General features: G+C 41.2%; 1 long non-coding RNA gene across 1 annotated transcript; it reads left to right on the forward strand.

Moving 5' to 3' along the window:
* Positions 1 to 16661: 16661 nt before the first annotated feature.
* LOC122238344 lies at positions 16662 to 20457 on the forward strand. The gene is made up of 2 exons (XR_006217253.1): positions 16662 to 16746; positions 20191 to 20457. It is a non-coding gene; the product is annotated as an uncharacterized LOC122238344 (long non-coding RNA).
* The last annotated feature ends 205 nt before the right edge of the window (positions 20458 to 20662 follow it).

A 20662-nucleotide genomic window follows, 5' to 3' on the forward strand; every position in this document is an offset into this window, starting at 1 on the left:
ATTTTATCAGACTCCAACTGAATTCTTTTCTCTTTACATCCCCTATCCTTACATACTGCCCACCTCAAGCCCTCAACGGACCCGACTCTAGCTTCCTGTATAGTTTGCCTGTCCTGATCCCAATTCCCCTGATATTCATGAATGAACTCATCTTTTTTTGACAGTTTTGAGCTTGTCATGGCTCACTTCTCTTTTTAGGCTGACAGTATCCTACAGTGTTTTCTTTCCTTCTTGCCTTTTCTGTCCACAGGACAGGTCTAGAGTTCCCCATATCAACCAATGGAGCAAAAAAGGATAATTCTCCCTCAGGGGAGGGGCAAAGTACTTTTGAGTAATAGTATCTATGACAAGTTTGGTTCTTTTCCAAATGCTTCTTTTATTTACTTTGCTTTATTTTTTATTTTTTATTTTGAAAAATTATAAAGCTGCAGAGAAGTCGAAGAATAGTGTAGGGACTACCTGTATAAGCCTCGTTTAGATTCACTACTTGTTAACATTTTTTTTTTTTATTGTATTTATCTCTAATATATATTGTTCTGGGCTGAATTATGTGTCTCTAAAATTCATATGTGGAAGTCCTAGCCCCTGGCACCTCAGAATATGATTGTATTTAAGCGTAGAATCTTTAAAGAAGTCATCAAGTTAAAATGAGGCCAATAGGGTAGGCCCCAATCCAATACCACTGTTGTCCTTATAGGAGTAAATTAGACAAAGGCTCATACAGAGGAAAAATGATGTGAAGACACAGGGAGAAGACGGCCATCTCCAAGCCAAGAAGAGAGGCCTCAGAAGAAACTGAAGGGGTTCAGAACAAGTCTCCCCAAAGCGTGCCACTTTGACATGTGGACTATTTTTGAGCTGAAGGCAATCAAGGCCTGGCAGGCTTAAGAAAAACTTTTCCCCCTCCCATAAGTACTTAGAAGAATTTAACTTGGGGGTCTTTCCCAGAATAGTGTTTTTACCAGAGATGAACTTTACCTGGCAGGGCAGACATTTAATTACCAAACATCTGTTCTTCCTGTTGTCCTGTGAATTCCAACCCCCCCACCCCGCCCCTTTGGAGCCACAGGCCTCTACCCCATTTGTTAGTTCACGATGGCATAAAAACCTCATTTTACCTTTCTGTCTTTGAACCTCTTATGTATATGGGGCTCCCATATGTATGAAATTAAGTTTGTTTTCTCCTGTTAACCTCTCTAATGTTAGCTTGATTATTAAACCAGCCAGAGAACCAAGAAGGGTAGAGGAGGAATTTTTCCTCCCTAACAAAACTAACATCAACAACACCTTGATCTTGGACTTAAAGCCTCCAGACTATGAGAAAATAAATTGCTGTTGTTTAAACCACCCAGTCTGTGGTATTTTGTTCTGAAACCCTAGAAAACTTACACACACACACACACACACACACACACACACACAGATATACACATACATATAGATGCATACAAACATATAAATAACCATTTAAAAATAGACTGCAGGCATCATGATAGTTTATCCTAAGTATTTCAGCATTCAAGGACCTGAGAATAACATCATTCTCTTACATAACAAAAACACCCTTATCATATTTAAGAAAATTTAAATTTAAATTAAAGGATCCCATCTAATATACTTTCTATATTAAATTTCCCCCATCGTCTCAAATTATCTTTTACAGCAATGTTTTGTTTTCCTTTTTTGCTTCAAGGTCTGATCAAAGTTTATGAATTATGGTTGCTGATCATGCTTCTTTAGTCTCTATTAATTTAGAAGAGTCCCTATGTCTTTGTTGTTGTCTTTCATGACCCTGAGTTTGGGGAAGAGGATGAGCCAGGTTTTGAAGAATGTCTCATGTTCAGGATTTGTCTGCTTGTTGCCTCATCATCATATTCAGGTTAAATTTTTTTGACAAGATTGCAACATAGGTTATGCCTTACGTACGTCTCTTACCTCATATCAGAAGACGTAGACAGGTCTTCTCATTACTGATCATGTTAAGTGTCTTCATTTACTGTGTGTACGTGTTAAGTTTTTATTTTCTAATAGTTATGGATTCACAGAAAGTTACAAGATAGAGATCACAATACAGAGATCACATATACCCTTTACCCAGTTTCCCCCACTGGTTGCATTCCATGTAACTATAGCGTAATATCGGGGCACCTGGGTAGCTCAGTGGATAAAGGGCCCAACTCTTGAGATCTTGCTCAGGTCATGATCTCACAATGGGTCATGCGGATCCAGCCCCAAGTTGGGCTCTGCGCTAACAGAGTGGAGCCTGCCTGAGATTCTCTTTTTTTTTCCCCCTCTCTGCCTCTCCCCTGCTCACCCACACTCTCTCCCTGTCTCTCTATCTCTCTTTCAAATAAATAAATAAACATTTTTTAAAAAGCCATAGGGTAGTATCAAAACCTGGAAGTTAACATTGTTTGGATAGTTCTGTGTCACTTTATCGCATATGTAGATCCCTGTCACCAGCACCACAGTCAAGAAACAGAACTGTTCCATCACTGCCAAGATCTCCCTTGTGCTCCCCCTTCATACTCTTCCACCCGCTACAAGAGTGTCCTCTAAGTTGAACCATAGGGTAAGTATAGTTTTAATGTGGTTTTTGCTGTTAACAACAACAAAAATCTTCAAGAGGCAAGAAATAAAAGGACCAACCCCTCCCCCGAAGTTGGCTGACGACTTCACTTTAGGTAATCAACGTATCAACATATGGCTTCCCTTGCAGAGTTGAAAACTACACAATACCGCCTTTCTCCCTCACACACGCAAACATACACCATTCCAGAAATTTTGGGGGGATGCAGAAAGGAGGGCGGCCCTTCCATCCACGGGTGAAGAGACTTACGGTGCACATTTGAAAAGCAATTAAAGAACACATTTGAGAACGAAAGGTGAAATATATCTCTGAAAAGACATTCAGGTGAGCCTTTGAAAAGGGGACTCACAGTGTTATTTCCGAGAGTCTACCTTTTTGAAAAGATAATGTGATTTTTATCAAGATGGGATAGAACTCATCTCCTTCACCATTCGATTCTCCGTGGACACACGCATTCAAGCACTCTTAACCATCATTCTGCCAAGTGATAAAGCTTAAACAATTTAGGAAGGAGCTGAATGTCCTTTACTCGAAGGAAAATAACCCGTGGGTTGAGGGAGTTCAGTGCTTTCTGTGCAAGTGGAGAACTATCCCCGAGGGATCCGGAGCACATCAGAGGTTTATGGAGCTTTAGAAGAGGGAACTCAGGAAACAGGGCATGATTGGCTGGGAGGTCGGAGATTTCCTTATGAGGCCCAATTTCCTCAGGTGAGCTCACTAAAGTGGAGTTAGAGGATGGTGACTGGTTTACACGAAGTGTCCTTGACAGGTGTTTCCCATAAGAGCAGGCTGACTTAGGTTTATTATTTTTAAATATTTATTTATTTATTTATTTATTTATTTATTTAAAGAGAGAGAGTGCACTCACATGTGCATGAGCGGGGCAGGAGCAGGGAGAGAGAGAGAGAGAGAGAGAGAGAGAGAGAGAGAGAGAGAGAGAATACCAAGCAGGCTCCACGCTGCCAGTGCAGAGCTCATCGCAGGGCTCGAACTCACAAACTGTGAGATCATGACCTGAACTGAAATCGAGACTCGGATGCTTGATTTCGACTGAGCCACCCAGGCGCCCCATGACTTAGGTTTAAATTTGTGAGGAGGGCCAGGTCACTGGGCCTCCACTTTGTGGGTCTCAATACATGAATGAACTTTATCGATTCCTTACCTACACTCCTTACATTCATTGGACTGTAATTATAGTTTTCCGTGAAGGACAGTTACCATCACCATCACGGCAACGAAAACTTGCGGGAGACGGCAAGGTGAGATGTTCTTCATTTCTTTTTATTTCTCCCCCAAATGTAGATAGTGACTTTGGCTCAGCACATCAAGATTAAGATGCAAATCCTGCTCATAGCGGAATCTTTTTTATGTTGTTTTTATTTCCATTTCCCTCTCTCCCTTAGGATTCTCAAGTCAAAGGCTCCAGCTTCGCGTCTGGATTTCAACCAGAAAACGCGTGTATTTCTTTATTTGCTTTGCCTGTCGACGACCACCAGGAGAGCTGCTCCGGGAAATGACCACGGCGAAGGCTTCTTATTTCCAGCCCAATACGCAGTAGAATCAGAGACCCACCTCTGCGTGTCAGAACAACCAGGGACTGTCCCATATCCTCTCTGATGGGCAGAGATTTTGCTTCAAATCTGTCGACCTCTTCTTCCCTTCCGCATTGTCTCCAGAGTATGGGCCCCCTTAAACAACGTCCATGTAGCTCTGGGCAGTGCTCAGGGCAGCTTTTAGAGCAGGGTCTCCTACAGTCAGAATGCCTCTTGAGTTTTACCTGTTGTGCTGAAATTTTCACTCATTTTTGTTCTTCCTTATGTTTTGAAACTACACCAGAGCCTATAATTTTATGTGTTTGTTTTGCCTCGGACGCCTCCTTTAAGTTTTGATTTGGGTTGCTTTCTTTGGCCAGGAGAAATTGAGGAAGACTTTGAATTGATCAAAACCAACAACAAGGGATTAAACCAAGGATCACTAAGTATTCTTTCTCGTGTACCATTCTGGGGTAGCTCCACCTTTCATTGTTCTGTTTTGTTTTTTAATGTTTATTTGCTTTTGAGAGAGAGAGAGAGAGAGAGCACAAGCAGGGAGGGGCAGAGAAAGGAAACAGAGGATCCAAAGCAGGCTCTGCAGTCACCGCAGACAGCCCGATGTGGGGCTCGAACTCACGAACCGCCAAGATCACGACCTGAGCAAAAGTCAGCCGCTGAACCAACTGAGCCACCCAGGTGCCCCCACCTTTCATTGTTTTTAAGCTCTTTTTAGTTGTGAAACAATTTCAATCTGCAATGGAGTCGGAGGGTATGAAGTGGAAAATTTTGCACATGTGCTGTTAGGAAAACAACTTAGATATGTTAGGAGCACTCCTCTACGTGGGATTTGTTTTTTTAAAACTGTCTTATTTTATGGGTTTTGTTGATGGTCCTATTTTTCCTTCATCTCACTGCCCCCCTTGTCTTCCTGACTTTTTTTCATTTTTGTTTTCAAATTTTTCCTATTCTCAGCCCCTTCCCACTTTTTTGCCATTTGTGTGGAAGCTACAGATAGTAGCTCTAATCTTTGGTGATTGTTCTTGAAATTTTTGACACATAAAGCGAAAAAATGTCAAAGGCAAAACAATCTGTATAGTACGCTATCTTCGAGAAATGAAGAGGCAAAAGTGAGAATACATATTCACATTTTGCTATATTTACAAAAAGAAAAAGGATAGACATAAAAAAAAAGAACAAATAAGACAGTATTTAAAAACCCAGTATAGATCAGTAACAGCAATGGATCTAACCAGATTAACAACCTTACTAAAATAGAATAAAGACCAGGCTACGTTAAAACAAAATTAACTAAGACAGAAATTGATAAAAATGCTCATCTATAAGACACTGTGGGGATTGAGAGAGATTAGAGAAAAGAAGAGAGTTTTTTAATGTCATTTGGAGTTTGGGGCTATATGAAAACATTAGTTGTTAAAACTACATAATTAAGTTAACATCAAGGTATTTTTATCATGTACAAATTTTGACGTGCACGCATAAATATAGTTGTTTGAGACAGTCTGAAATTACTATCTTTATCTTTCTCCCAAACACAATGTGTCCATATCAAACTTTATCCATGAAACAACCTTCCCACATCCACATCACTATTATATAGACTCTCAGTCTTTTACACCTTTAGTTATATATATATATATATATATATATATATATATATACATTTTAGTTATATATCTATTATATATTATATAATATTTAATATATAATATTATAATTATAATTTTAATTTATTAATTTTAATTCATTATAATTATAAAATTATAATATATAATATTATAAATATATATAGTATATACAACATATATATTTTTAAATTTTTTTTAATGTTTATTTTTATTTTTGAGAGAGAGAGAGTGAGACAGTCAGAGAAAGAGGGAGGCACAGAATCCGAAACAGGCCCCAGACTCCGAGCTGTCAGCACAGAGCCTGACATGGGGCCCGAACCCACGAACCACGAAATCATGACCTGAGCTGAAGTCGGACACTTAACCGACTGAGCCTCCAAGGCGCCCCTAGTTATATATATTTTTAAATACAAGATTCTTGTTTTGTCTTTATATCTTATTTTATTCTCGTACTCCATTCCCTAGGGTTTGCACAGTTTGGATTATGTGTTCTTTGAGTTAAGTGCCTCTGGGTGGACCCAATGTGTGATGTTGCTGATTCTTAACCACACCCCCACCCCACCCACTCAAACAGGAAACTATGATATAATAGGGCTCCTATGAGTGTTAGTTCAAACTCTGTATCCCACTGACCTTGAAAGTTCTGGGTTTTCTTTTCTTTTCTTTATTTTCTTTCTTTCTTTCTTTTTTTTAACATCTATTTATATCTATTTTGAGAGAGAGAGAGAGACAGAGACAGAGAATCCCAAGCAGCCTCCATGCTGTCAGCGCAGAGCCCCACGCGAGACTTGATCTCACAAACCGTAAGATCAGGACCTGAGCCAAAATGAAGAGTCCAACACTTAACTGACTGAGCCATCCTGGTGCCCTGAAAGATCTGGGTTTTCCACTTTTCCCAGTGTATTGCTACTTAAGTAAATGACTGTAGATCCCTTTGGACAAGGCCTGGGGCATCACTACTGTAAACATTTGCTTTGGGGTTGCAAGGTCCTCCCTCCCTGGGACATAGCCTTTCTCAGTGGATTCTGGATGTAAAAACTGGTCCAGCTCTAGAAACTGGGCAGGCGATTGTGACTTTCCACTGGGCATGCCTCCATTCTTGATATCTGTCTCTCCTGCCCCCTCTCTTAATGTCTTTTGATACTAAATGATTCCCTGGATGGCTGCCCATCTCTTTTGCCCCTAGAAACACTATTCTATTACCCATCTGCATGAAGTCCTTACATCCAGAAACCTGGGCTTCTAAGCTTCCCTTGGAGTTACAGGCCCTCCCCAGCAACTAGACAGAGGATCGAGTATGTTCTCTCAGGGTTACAAACAAGGATCCATTCATGCCCTGGCCATGAACTGTGGTTCTTAGACATTTTAGCAGGCTGAGAAGGAAAGTGCTAAGCTATGTGGGAATGTGGCCCAAGTAGTTGCATGAGATTATAGCTTTCTTTCTAGACAAGCATCTTGCCACCCCAGGAGGATTTAGAATTAAATACAGAAATATTTAAGAGTATCAAACCCGTACTAGTATTTTTCTTTTGAGCATTTGTACATAGTGTCTTTTAAGTATTTACATTTAAGAGAATTTGACCTTTGAGAACAATGGGTCGACCTGGTGACTTCAATTTAAAATGTGCAGTTGGGGTGCCTGGGTGGCTCAGTCGGTTAAGCGTCTGACTTCGGCTCAGGTCATGATCTCATGGTTCGTGACTTCGAGCCCCGCATCAGGCTCTGTCCTGACAGCTCAGAGCCTGGAGCCTGCTTCCGATTCTGTGTCTCCCTCTCTCTCTGCCCCTCCCCGGCTGGCACTCTGTCTCTCTCTCAAAAATAAATAAACATTAAAAAAATAAAAAATAAATAATATGTGAAATTGAATAAACGAATTAGATTTTGAAGGGTAACAGAATATGCCGCCCCAATATATGAACATAGACGTTAGAACATTTCTACCCCAAATATGTCAACTAGGCATCCTGATGATTTTGAAGTATAGACACCTGAAACAACAAATACAGGGAGAGGTCTTTCTCTTAAAGACCCTCCAACAGGAATTCAACTATCCTAAGTCCCTAAGCCTCCTTCCCCTGGAGTTTAATTAAACAGTGAAGATTGTGTCTTACCGGAGAAGGAGACTAGAAGTCCATACCACACCCAGACAGACTTTGTCACAAAACTCCTGCCTATTCTTCTACGGGCCCACTCATCTTTCCTAAAAATCATTTACTACGACACCTGCACCTCCCCTCCCCTTTCCCTATTAAGATGGTACTTAAGCCTGAACTCTAAAGCCCCCTCTGAGAGCCACTCATTTTTCCCTGGGATCCCCCACGTATATGTGAGGTATAAATGTTAATAAACTTCTGTTTGTTTTTCTCTTGCTCATCCGACTTTTATTACAAGGGTCTCAGCTAAGAAGTAGAGAATTATATTTTCTCCCATATAATTTGCTCTTTTAAGTTATAATCTTACCAAGTTTGTATGCACAGCTAGAATATTCACAAGAACATGAGGCCCAACCTATTTAGAATTTTAATTTATTAGATTTACGAGTTATTTAAATACAGAGGACATTTTTATCTGTTAAGTCAAACAATTGAAGTACTAAAAGGAAATTGAATATATTAAATTTAAATATGCGGTGTAACATGTTTGAAGAAATTTAATTAAATTTATAAATAGGACTAAACATTTTCAAAAGCTTCTTCATGGTAAAATTTGCTAAACTTATAAATAGAATAATATGATTAGGAAGTGGAATTTGAAAGCTTAAAGAATTTAGGATTTAAAAAATGTTGTTAATTTAACAAATTGTATATTAATTGTCAAATCAATATCGTCATTTGAAGATTTTTTTTTTTCTCCTGCACACAAAAACTACACTCAGGGCACCAGAAAAAAAAAAGCCCTCAGATTTAACTTATTTAATGTCAGTTATCTCTTGATAAAGATATGATTGTATCCATTTTATAGATGAGGAAATTGAGGCTCATTAAGGTGAAGGAATGAACATCCTACCAGGATTTGAACTCAGGTTTCTGGCACCAAAGGTTAAATGCTCCTTCTGCTATACTATTCAGTTCAACCTCACTTGATCCGTGTGGCACCTGGGTGGCTCAGTTGGTGAAGCGTCTGACTCCTGACTTTGACTCAGGTCAAGAACTCACAGTTCGTAAGTTTGAGCCCCCGTCATGCTTTGCCCTGACAGTGCAGAGCCTGCCTGGGATCCTCTCCTTTCCTCTTTATCTGCCCTTCTTCCACTCACACAGACATGGGTGCACTCTCTCTTTCAATAACAAATATACTTAGAATTTTTTTTAATGTTTATTTATTTTTGAGAGAGAGAGACAGAATGCAAGCAGGGGAGGGACAGAGAGAGAGGGAGACACAGAATCGGAAGCAGGCTGCAGGCTCTGAGCTGTCAGCACAGAGCCCCACGCGGGGCTCGAAGTCACGAACCGTGAGATCGTGACCTGAGCCGGAGTCAGACGCTTAACCGACTGAGCCACCCAGGCGACCCTAAAAAAATAAATGCGCTTTTTAACCTCACATGATCCTAAGTGGGTAAAATTCAGAAATGGGCTGAAATCATTCTCTTTTTTGCTTTTTTTGTGTGTCCAACTAATAATAATTATAAAGAATGTGCTTTTCATAACATGGTGTCATGCCTGGACAACTGCATCCCAAATCAGAGCTAAACAGATATAAGAAGTTTCCAGGATTAAATAAAAAGGCAAAGATGAGCCAGGTCAACGGTCATTCACTTAAGTATGCAGCTTAAATAGCATGAAGTAAACACATGTGTAACCAACATCCAGGCCAAGAAAGAAAATATTTACAGCACCCAACCTTCTACCTTGTCTCCCTTCCTCCCTCCCTCCCACTCTCCCTTACCTCCCTCCTTCCATCTTGCCCTGACTGTGACTCACTTGTACTTGGCTCCCTGGGAAGCAGACTCTGAGGCGGACAGCAGCATGCAAGAGGCTGGAGAAGGGAGGAAATAAGATTGAGAAGTTGAGCTGTGAGGCAGCCTTAGCAGAGGCCACGCCGGGTTTATGGAAAGTTCTAAAGCAAGGATAACCCTTCAGACGTGTCCAAACTTGGGGCATGGGGTTGGTTCTTTTAGCCCCACCTTGACCAGTCATTGCCTGCAGAACTGCCCGGAAGGAGGCGTGATTTTGAGGGAGGTGTCTCTCTTCAACCAAGGCAACATCCACGGGAGGCAGATGGCTGAAGGTTGTCTGTTGACCCTACTCCCAGGAGCTGGGGAATGCATCCTGCATTCTTGAAGGGGGATCTGGGCCAAGAACTCCAGGGAAATGATAAGAAAAAAAATGGTGACAGTGGATATTCTCATCCTTATTTCTGATTGCAGGGGGAGCTTCAATAAATCACCATTAAATATCATACTCGATATACGTATGCACATACTCCTCAGATTAAGAAAATTTTATTTCTGGGGCGCCTGGGTGGCTCAGTCAGTTGAGCGTTGGACTCTTGGTTTCTGCTCAGATCATAATCTCACAGTTGGTGAGTTCGAGCCCCACAGCAGGCTCTGCACCCTAGGCATGGAACCTGCTTGGGATTCTCTCTCTCTCCTTCTCTCTCTCTCTGTCGCTCCCCGGCTTGTGCTTCCTCTCTCCCTCAAGATAAATAAATGAACTTTAAAAAAAAGAAGAAGAAAACTTTATTTCTGTGTGTTGGAAGACGTATCTTGAATGGATCTAGCATTTTATCAAATGCTTTTTCTTTGAGATGATTATATGATTTTCCTCTTCCTTTCAGTTAAGGTGGTGAATTGTTTTAATCTGAGATTTGCCTAGTAAGCCAAACTTGAGTTCTCCAATTAAACTGAATTTGTGGTAGAGCCACTGCCCCGTATTGGCGTTCTTGCTTTCTGCGGTTTCAGTCACCCGCGGTCAACTGTGGTTTGGAAGCAGGCGATCTTCCTTCTGATATGTCATCTGGGCGGAAGGCGACATCACAACGCCTACGCCATTCACCTCACTGCCTCTCAGCACGTAGGCATTTTAGCACCTCACATCAGAAGAAGAAAGGGGAGTACAGCACAATAAGACATTTCGAGAGAGACCACGTTCACGTGACTTTTGTTACAGTATATCGTGCAGGTGTTCTATTTTATTACTTGTTACGGTGGTCGATCTCTTCCTGGGCCTAATTTAGCCGTGAAACTTTATCGTAGGTATGTCTATGTAAGAAAAACGTACTGGATATGGGGTTCAGTGCTACCCACGGTTTCAGGCATCCTGCAGGGGTCTTGGAAGGTATCCCCTGCAGGTAAAGGGGGACCACTGTAAAATATATTTATGTTTTGCTGGATATATTTATCTGTGTATCGCTGGATAATATCAAACTCTTTTTCTGAGCGGTTAGGACAATTACCGCGCCTCCCAGCAGTGGATGAACGTTTCCATTGATCCATATTTTAATCAACACTCATCACAAGATTAAAAAAAATTTTTTTAAGTTTATTTACTTATTTTGAGAGAGGCAGGGACCGTGTGAGTGGGGGAGGGGCAGGGAGAGAGGGAGAGAATGAGAATTCCAAGGGGGCTCCGCACTGTCAGGGAGGAGCCCAACTCGGGCCTCGATCTCACGAGGTGTGAGGTCATGACCTGCGCTGAAATCAAGAGTCAGGAGCTTAACCGACTGAGCCACTCAAGCGCCCCAAGATTTAAATTTTTAAACATAATTCGAAATACAGAGAGTGAGATCCTATTGTATTTTTAATATGTATTTCCCACCCAACCTTTTGCTATAAGCCAGGGCACTGCAAGATAATGTCTCTATCAACAGCTCTGAGAAGCCAGGAAGCATCAGTGTCTTGTAAATTTGTTACCATTGTAAGGAAACAGGATGTCCATACCAGCCTTAATCTTTCCTTCTATTTGGGCTTGTTTTGTTTTTTTCTGTTTTTTTTCCTTTTTTCAATATTTTATTTTTTAATGTGATCTCTACCCCTCAATATGGGGCTTGAACTCATGACCCCGAGATCAAGATTTTCACACTCTGCCGACTGACCAGCCAGCACCCCTGTTTGGTTCTTATTTTGAGTTCTTGTGGTACCCGCTTAGCTTATTCATTTTGTCTTTCTTCTTTTCTAATATTTGCTGTGGATGTTAAAAATTTCCCACCAAAGACTGCTTTATCTGCAACCTGCGAATCTGATTTGTAATATTTTCATGAATTTCTAGTTCAAACTTTCTAATTTTCTATTCTCTAATATGATATCTTTATTGACCCATGAATTATTTAAAAATAATTTTTAAAAATTTATATTTAAAAATATTAAAAACAAACAAATGTCTCTTGATTTCTCACTTATAGGGATTAATTTTTTTTAAATTTATCTAGAGCTTAATTGCTGTATGTTAAGAAAATGCACTATATAGGGGTGCCCGGGTGGCTCAGTCAGTGAGTGTCTGACTTTGGCTCAAATCATGATCTCACGGTTCGGTTCATGAGTTGGAGCCCCACGTCGGGCTCTGTGCAGACAGCTCGGAACCTAGAGCCTGCTTCGGTTTCTGTGTCTTCCTCTCTCTGTCCCTCTGCCTGCTGAAGCCGTCTCTAAAATGAATGAATGTTAAAAAAAAGAAAGAAAGAAAGAAAGAAAGAAAGAAAGAAAGAAAGAAAGAAAGAAAATACACTATGAGGTCAACATTTTGAAGTTTGTTGAAACTTGCTTTATGGTCTAGAAAATAATCGAATTTGAAATTTTGAACAATGCTCAAATATTTGCCTAAAACGTGTGTAATTCTGGAGCTCTTCAGTGCAGTGTTTTAAAACATACTGATTAAAGGTGACTGGGTGGCTCAGTTGGTTAAGCAGTTTACTCGATTTTGGCTTAGATCACCATCTCACTGATCGAGCCCCCACCGGGCTCTGTGCTGACAGCACAGAGCCTGCTTGGGATTCTCTCTCTACGCGCCCCCCCCCCCGCCCTCCTTCACTCACTCACTCGCTCACACATGCTCTCTCTGTCTGTCTCAAAATAAATGAATAAACATTAAAAAAAGAAATATGCTGATTAGATGAAGAATATGTTTTATTCAAATCTCTTACATGTTTGCTGGTTTTTAAAAAGCCTGTTCTATTAGTTACTGAGAAGTATATTAAAATCATATTTAGTACTTGTGGATTTGTCTTGTTCTTTTTTCTGTTCCGCTAATGTTTGCTTTATATTTTTTGAGGCTCTGTTATTCCATATATGACATTTTAAATTGTAATGTCCAGTTGCTGAATTGAACCTTTATCATTAGGAAGTAACTTAAAAAATTCTCTACTGAGGCGCCTGGGTGGCTCAATCAGTTAAGGGTCTGACTCTTGATTTTGGCTCAGGTCATGATGTCACGGTTCACGAGATTGAGCTCTGCATCTGGCTGCACCTTGACAGCAAGGTGCCTGCTTTGGATCTCTCTCTCCCTCTCTCTCTCTGCCCCCCCCCGCCCCCCCCCGCTCATGCTCGCTCTCTCTCTCTCTCTCAAAATAAATAAATAAAACATTACAAGAAATCTCTACTAATATTTTTTGCCTTCATGATCATTTAGTTTGATGTTAAAATAGCTATAATAGCTTTAAAAATTTTTGTATTTGTTTGGGGCACTTGGGTGGCTCGGTCAGTTAAGGGTCAACTCTTGGTTTCAGCTCAGGTCATGATCTCACAGTTTTGTGAGTTTGAGCCCCGAGTCAGGCTCTGCACTGGCAGCTCAGCCTGCTTGGGGTTCTCTCTCTCTCTGCCCCTCCCCACTCTTGCTGTCTCTGTCTCTCTCAAAATAAATAAACTTACAAATAAAATAAAATTTGTATTTGTGTTATATGTTTTATATATTATATTATATATAACAATACATATTATATATTATATGAAACATATAATATATAACATTTCTCCGCTGTTTTACTTTTGATCTTTTTGTATTTCTATATTTTAGATTTGTCTCTTTAGATAACATTTTTTGGATGCTGGTTTTTTTTTTTTTTTCCCCTGGATTGGTAATCTTTTTCCACTTGCGTTTAAAGAAGTTACTGGTTTATTTTCATTATAATCTTCCATTTTATTGTACTTTCTTAGTCTACCTATTCTATGTTCTTTTTTTGCTTTCCTTTGGAACTCAGTTGAGAATTTTTTAAGCTTTTTAAATTTTTTTTATTATTTTTTAATTTTTTTAATCTTTATTTTTGACAGAGAGAGAGAGAGAGAAAGAGAGACAGAACATGAGCTGGGGAGGGGCAGAGAGAGAGGGAGACACAGAATCTGAAACAGGCTCCAGGCTCTGAGCTGTCAGTACAGAGCCCGACGTGGGGCTCGAACTCACGGACCAAGAGATCATGACCTGAGCCAAAGTCAGATGTTTAACAGACTGAGCCCCCCAGGCGCTCCAACTTGGTATTTTCTTAATTAGACTTGGGTTATGGGTTTCTTGTGAAGAATACCACAGAGGCAACCTGCAATCATGGCTATCAGGGGGCTCATAATATCAATATAACTTGTTACTGGCAATGTGAACTTTGCAGACATGGTTCAGGTGATGTCTTCCAGGTTTTTCCACTGGGAGGTGATCGTTTTCTCTTTTCCACACCATATCTACTAGAATCGAGTCTCTGAGTCCAGCCCATACTCAAGGAGAGGGGATTTAGCTCGATCTCTTGGCAGAAAGAGTGCCAAAGTATTTGTAAACATATGTGAAAATTGCCACAGTAATCAGTAAATAATTTGGGGGAGATATATTTGGAAGCTATACAACTATCCATTCTACTCATTTAAGTTTCTTCTACAAATTTTTTCAGGTGTATATGTCATTTTTAGTAATCTCTACACCCAATGCGGGGCTCAAACTCATGACCCCAAGATCAAGGGTCACAGGGTCTACCGTGTGACAGAGCCAGCCAGGCACCCCTCTCCTACTACTTTTTGGATTCAAGACTGAGAAATTTTAGCGATTTGTTTCTTCCCTCCTGTACTGATCTGGATGTCACGTAGTGCTTCTAGAATTCAGTTACTAAAAATTATAACATGTGTGATGAACTTATTAACATCCATGTTTTGTTAAAACCTTTCTACCCCATCTCCAAATAATACAAGGAGCTCAGAACCTCTGAAGTCCATCTATCCCATTCCTGACTTATCCGCTGCTTTTGTGTGATATTTTGAGTCTTTTTCATTTACTTATTTTACCCCAACAGCTCAGTAGGTAATATCATTGTGTGTGTGTGTGTGTGTGTGTGTGTGTGTGTGTGTGTGTGTTTGAAGTTACCCTCTAGTTACCCTGGCTCACATATTTACCACTTTATTCCTTCTCGCCTCTCTTATTCTGAAGAATATTCTTCAGAATTTTCTTGAGTGAGCATTTGCTAGATGTGAACTCTCAATTTTTGTTTATCTGAACACGTCTTTATTTTGTCCTCATTGTTTGAAAGATATTTTTCCCAGGTGTAGAATTCTGGCTTGGTAGTTATTTTCCTCAGCGTATTGAAAATCTTTCTTCACTGCCTTCTGGTCTCTGTTGCGTCTGCAAAGGATTCATGTGCACATCTCTCTGTTCTTGCTTTAAGGGACATCTCAGGGATCTCCCCCCTCTTTCCTTTCTGGTCCTCCATTCTGCTTGGTGGTCAGACAGCCATCTTGGTACTCATCGGAGAAGTAGGGAGACTTTAAGACTTCGTGTACACCCCCTTCATCCTAATTCTGATGGTGTGGTCCTTTGGGGTCCCAATTTAGCATGGGCAGGGTCATCTGTCAGACCCTCTTCCTCATGTGGGACCTGGGCCTTGACTGCATTCTTTCACCTATAGCTGCTGAACTGAAGCCAAGGTGAAGGGTGTCAGCAGATGCTCTCAGGCACATGAGAGGTTTGATGCTCCAATAATGTGTCTCTTCCTCTAGGTACAGCCAAAAATTGGCTCACGAACTTCCCACTGTCTCTTGGGCTCTACCATGCCAAACAAACTTAAGGTTGTTGTTAGTAATTTAGTGTTTTTCATGATTTTTCGAGGAAGGGTTGATCCATATGACCTGGTCTGTCATCAACCAGAGGCTAGAACTTGACAATGATCACTTAATCAGTAAAATTTACAGATGAACAGTGACTGGGCCATCTGGGTCATTTGTCACATACACGTTTGAAGGAAAGTCACATTTGACTAGCCCTTTCTCTTTCTTGAGTGATTATCTCTATCTGCCCCTGTACTAAACCTTTGAGGTGCACTGCCTCCTTTGATAATAAAAACCTATCTATGAGCTGCAGCCTATTTTTATTCCCATTCAACAGATGGAGAACCAAAGGGGGAAAAAAAAGCTACTCAAACCAGGTCTTTGCCTGATTTCAGACTACCTCCAGGCAAATACTCTTACCTGTAGTGCCTCCCAAATTAAGACAAAAGCTCATGTTGAATTGGGTAGAGAGACCCCTTCAATTAATTATCTTGGACATAGCATGCCACACCTATTAGGATGCCTATTATTTGAAAAACGGAAAATGATGGTGAGGATGTCAAAAAATCAGAAGCCGTATATCGCTTGTGGGAGGGACTGTAACATGGTTCAGTCGCTATGGAAAATATTTGTGGCGGTTCCTCAAAAGGTAAACCTAGAATAAACATACTATCCAGTAGTTCCAGTAAATACTCTGTCGACCAACAAAAGGCAAAACTGGAAGCTGCAAAATAAAACGGGTGCCTTTATTTGGGGGCTTAGGGATTGTGATCGGGCAGACACGGCGGCGACTGAAATTGAAAGCAAGCTCCGGAGAAATGGCTTTCGAGTTTTTAAAGAGGACAGAGGGAATTTGCATAAGCTGTTTTGAATGACATGTGATTGGTGCTGGTGTAGCTACCGTTACACTACTCGCTACGTGATTGGTTGCTAGGGCTAGTGCCGGGCAGAAAGTCCTCTTCTGTTGATTATAACATGCAGCGGATGCCTTGGCTTTTAGCTGAAGTCAGCAGCAACTTCAAGAATTTGAGATAGAAGGTACGCCTAAATCCCACCTCCCTGTGCCCCTAACTCCTAAAAGTGACACTTTAAGGGGTGCCTGGGTGGCTCAGTCGATTAAGCGTCTGACTGCAGCCCAGGTCATGATCTTGCCATGCAGAGTTCAAGCCCTGCGTCAGGCTCTGTGCTGACAGTTCATAGCCCGGAGCCCGGACTCTGTGTCTCCCTCACTGTCTGCCCCTGCCCTGCTCTCTCTCTCTCTCTCTCTCTCTCTCTCTCTCTCTGTCTCTGTCTCTCAAATAAATAGACATTAAAATTTTTTTAAAATGACACGTTTAGCCATGCTTTCTTCATTTGGAATCTTCTGCCACAACCCTAAAGAACCAAAAGTATTGGGAATGTTCCTTATAGCATTATTCACAACAGCCAAAAGCCGGAAACATCCCCAAAGTCCACCAGCAGAACAAATGGATAAACACAAAGCGGTATATACGTTCCTTTAAAAAGAAGGAAAGTCTGACACAGGCTACAATACGATGAACCTTAGGAACCTTGTGCTAAGTGAAATAAACCAGTCACAAAAGGACCAATATGTGATTCCACTTACGTGAGGAAACCAGAATAGGCAATTTCATAGAGACAGAAGGGAGAATAGGGGTTGGTAGGCGCTAGGAGGAGAGAGGAATGGGCAGTCGTTGTTTTAAGGGTACTGAGTTCCGCTGGGGATGAGGAAAATTTTCTGGAGGAAATAGTGACAGTTGCATGACATTGTAAATGTCCATAATGTTGCTGAATTGTAAACTTGAAAATTGTAATGTGTATTTTACTACAACAAAAATTACCACCAAAACAAAATAAATGCCGTAAATAATTTGTTTTAAAAAACGCATCCCATTGATATAAAACACTTCATTCCTGACATCTCACATTGACCCTCTTCTTTTAAAAAAATTTTTTTTTAAAGTTTATTTGAGAGACAGCACATGAGTGAGCAGGGGCGGGGGAGAGAGAAAGGGAGAGGGAGAATCCCAAGCAGGCTCTGCTCTGTCAGCACAGAGCCTGACATGGGGCTTGAACCCACGAACCATGAGATCATGAGCTGAGTCAAAACCAAGAGTTGGACACTTAACTGACTGAGCCACCCGGGTGCCCTTGACCCTGTTCTTCTAAAGCAGCAGTTTGGGATGTGGAAGAACGTGGTCACAAGGCCATGGCCATTTCCTGAAAAATAGTCCAGGTAGGTTTTAGAAGTTTCCATCCAATGCAGTTAATCTATGCTTAACTCCCGATGGATTTGAAATGGTGCACCAAATTAAAAAAAAAAAAATCTTCTCAAAAGGATAAATAGATCAGGGGATTAAGGAGAGAGGAAAATCATATTAGGAGAATAAGTAAAAGCCAGGGGTTAATTTTCCACAGAGAACTGTATCACCTGCTCCTCGCAAGAAGCTGAAAAAGTCCTACAGGTTTGGCGCTCAGATTTCGAGGGACCAAAACAGTGGGAGGAGAATTAGCAGCCACAGGATCCAATATCCACACATAAAAAGCACCGTGGGACGGAACGAATGGTCACCATCCCAGAGATGGAAACATGAGGAATTTTGCAGGACCCTTTCTTATAACATTCATCTGTGAGCTAACCCACAGCAGGGAGAACAATTCAGTAGGGTAAAAGACTCAATAATGTAACTCAGCAAATAGTTCTTCACTTGAGTCACCAAGCAGTTTCCATAAATGGGACAAATTCTTAACCTGTCCTCAAAGATTTCATTCAGGTACTAATTTTAGGGTGGAACCCTCCAGTGACTGAGAAAGAGCCAGTGTTACAAACTCACCCTCTTAACCTAAACCAGACCTATCTTGTTTAGTCCACGCTGTGTTTTGTTTGTTTGTTTGTTTGTTTGTTTGTTTGTTTTCCCGCCTTTCCCCCCTTTCTTTCTTTCTGTAATTGAAGGTGCCTGCAGGGGGCGCCTGGGTGGCTCAGTCGGTTGAGCGACCAACTTCTGCTCAGGTCATGATCTCACAGTTTGTGAGTTCGAGCCCCGCGTCGGGCTCTGTGCTGACAGCTCAGAGCCTGGAGCTTGCTTTGGATTCTGTGTCTCCCTCTCCCCCCCGCCCCCTTGCTCTGTTTCTCTCTGTCTCAGAAATAAATAAACATTAAAAAAAAAAAAGAAAGAAAGAAAGAAAGCACCTGCAGGCGGCAGATCATATATTTTCCCGTTCAGAGTAGGCTCCCCAAGTTCCCAGTGTTATTACCCCCCAGCCTGATTTACACATTTATTTTGCTTGCCTGATCTCTATAGACACTTACTTACAACTTCTGAATGATTCCCTAGCTCTTAATTATGGCTGTATGATCAACTTCTACCCTGACTTTTAATATTACTCAGCCGGTTAAGGTTGTTACAGAACTTAAGAGCTTTTCATAGGAGAAATGCTTTTCTTTTTTTCCAGACCACACTGACCTTTACTATACGAGGTTGGGCATAAATCAGTGTCCCTCCCTTTTCCCTAAAGGCCTCTGTCCCCGTTTAACTCCGCATTGTTGATGATGACAATCTCATTCTGCATTTACTGATTCATTGATTCACATAGCGACTCTCTCCAATGCCACGAAGAAACTTGAGACAAAAAAACAATCCAATGGAATTCCTACTTCTCGACTGGGTCTCTGGGATTTAACAGAAGCCAGGAGCCCCATTTTAGGCAGAAGTGTGTTTTGGAGAGGGAGCAAACAGAATGACAAAGGCTCGGGGTATGTGGGGCATGTTTGGTAAACTATTTAAAATATTAGGATCTTTTCGTATAAAAGATGCCGTCTCATCTCTGGGTGATAATTCTCACCTGAACTGCAGGGAGACTGGTTTATTCCATTAGCTCAGTCTTCTTCAGTGCTGTGTCTCATGGTTTACCCTGTCTCTCCCCATTCTAAAGCATCGCCTGGTGTTCTTGACGGCTTTGGCAAAAGGAGGTCCCCTGCCCAGGTTTCTAAAGTCTGCTATGGGCTGGATGCGAGGCCTGTTGCGTTCTTGCCCCTCACCCACAAGGTGGCCTGGGTCTCCAGCAGGGAGAGTTAAGCTTTCCTTCCAGCTCTCGTGCAGCTCAAGAACTAATTTGCTTTTTATTCCTTGGAGGTTACAAACATTTGGAGGACAAAAAGGAGCAAGAACGCAAGCAGGAGGGAGGATTTCAACGCTGTTGTCATCTTTTCTCGTCCCGGTTTCCATTTATTATCGTTTTAAGAGGGAAGGGGTCCTTTTCCGAAAGCAGAGCACAGTAAGAAACCAAGCAGTGAACTCCTCCGGGTTTCCCAAGGAACAGAGTTGTTTGTTTGTTTTTTCCTTCCAGTACCAGAGGGGACAAACTCAAATCAAATCTGGTCTCCTGACTCCTCACATAATCCTATGGGTATCTAAATAATTAGCTTCTCTACACTTTCCAAATCAAGAGCTTACTTTCTGCCCCGCGTTCTTGTCTTTGCAGGGCTGCAGTTGTTAAACAGGCAGCAAGAAAAACAAGCCCAAAGTCAGACAAAAAGCAGCTAAATAGCCACATAGCATCTGGCTTCTGCAGACGTTGAACGAGACTATGATGTCGCCTGCCTGGTGTTAATGAAGGAAGACCTCACCACTCAGCTCAAGCTGGTTCAGGCGCAGAATATGTAAAACAAGATGGTTGCCTTTTTAATTTTTTTTCCTACCCAGCTGACTGACTTCTGGGCCATTCCATAATAAGTTGCCTTTATCTTTGCTTCTATTGATCCATGAAATCTTTCCCCCTTTACCTATCACTTCTCAAGAACTAAAAGTATCCCGTTTGTTAAGAATCAGTAAGATCTGATCTCCGAGAAATCTAAATTTCTATTCTTCTGGACATGTCGGATTGTTGTGTGTGTGTGTGTGTGTGTGTGTGTGTGTGTTCATGTAGCTACTATAATATCTGGCATAAAGTAGTT

The sequence above is a fragment of the Panthera tigris genome, chromosome B2 (genome assembly GCF_018350195.1).
Source record: "Panthera tigris isolate Pti1 chromosome B2, P.tigris_Pti1_mat1.1, whole genome shotgun sequence".
Taxonomy (NCBI): domain Eukaryota; kingdom Metazoa; phylum Chordata; class Mammalia; order Carnivora; family Felidae; genus Panthera; species Panthera tigris.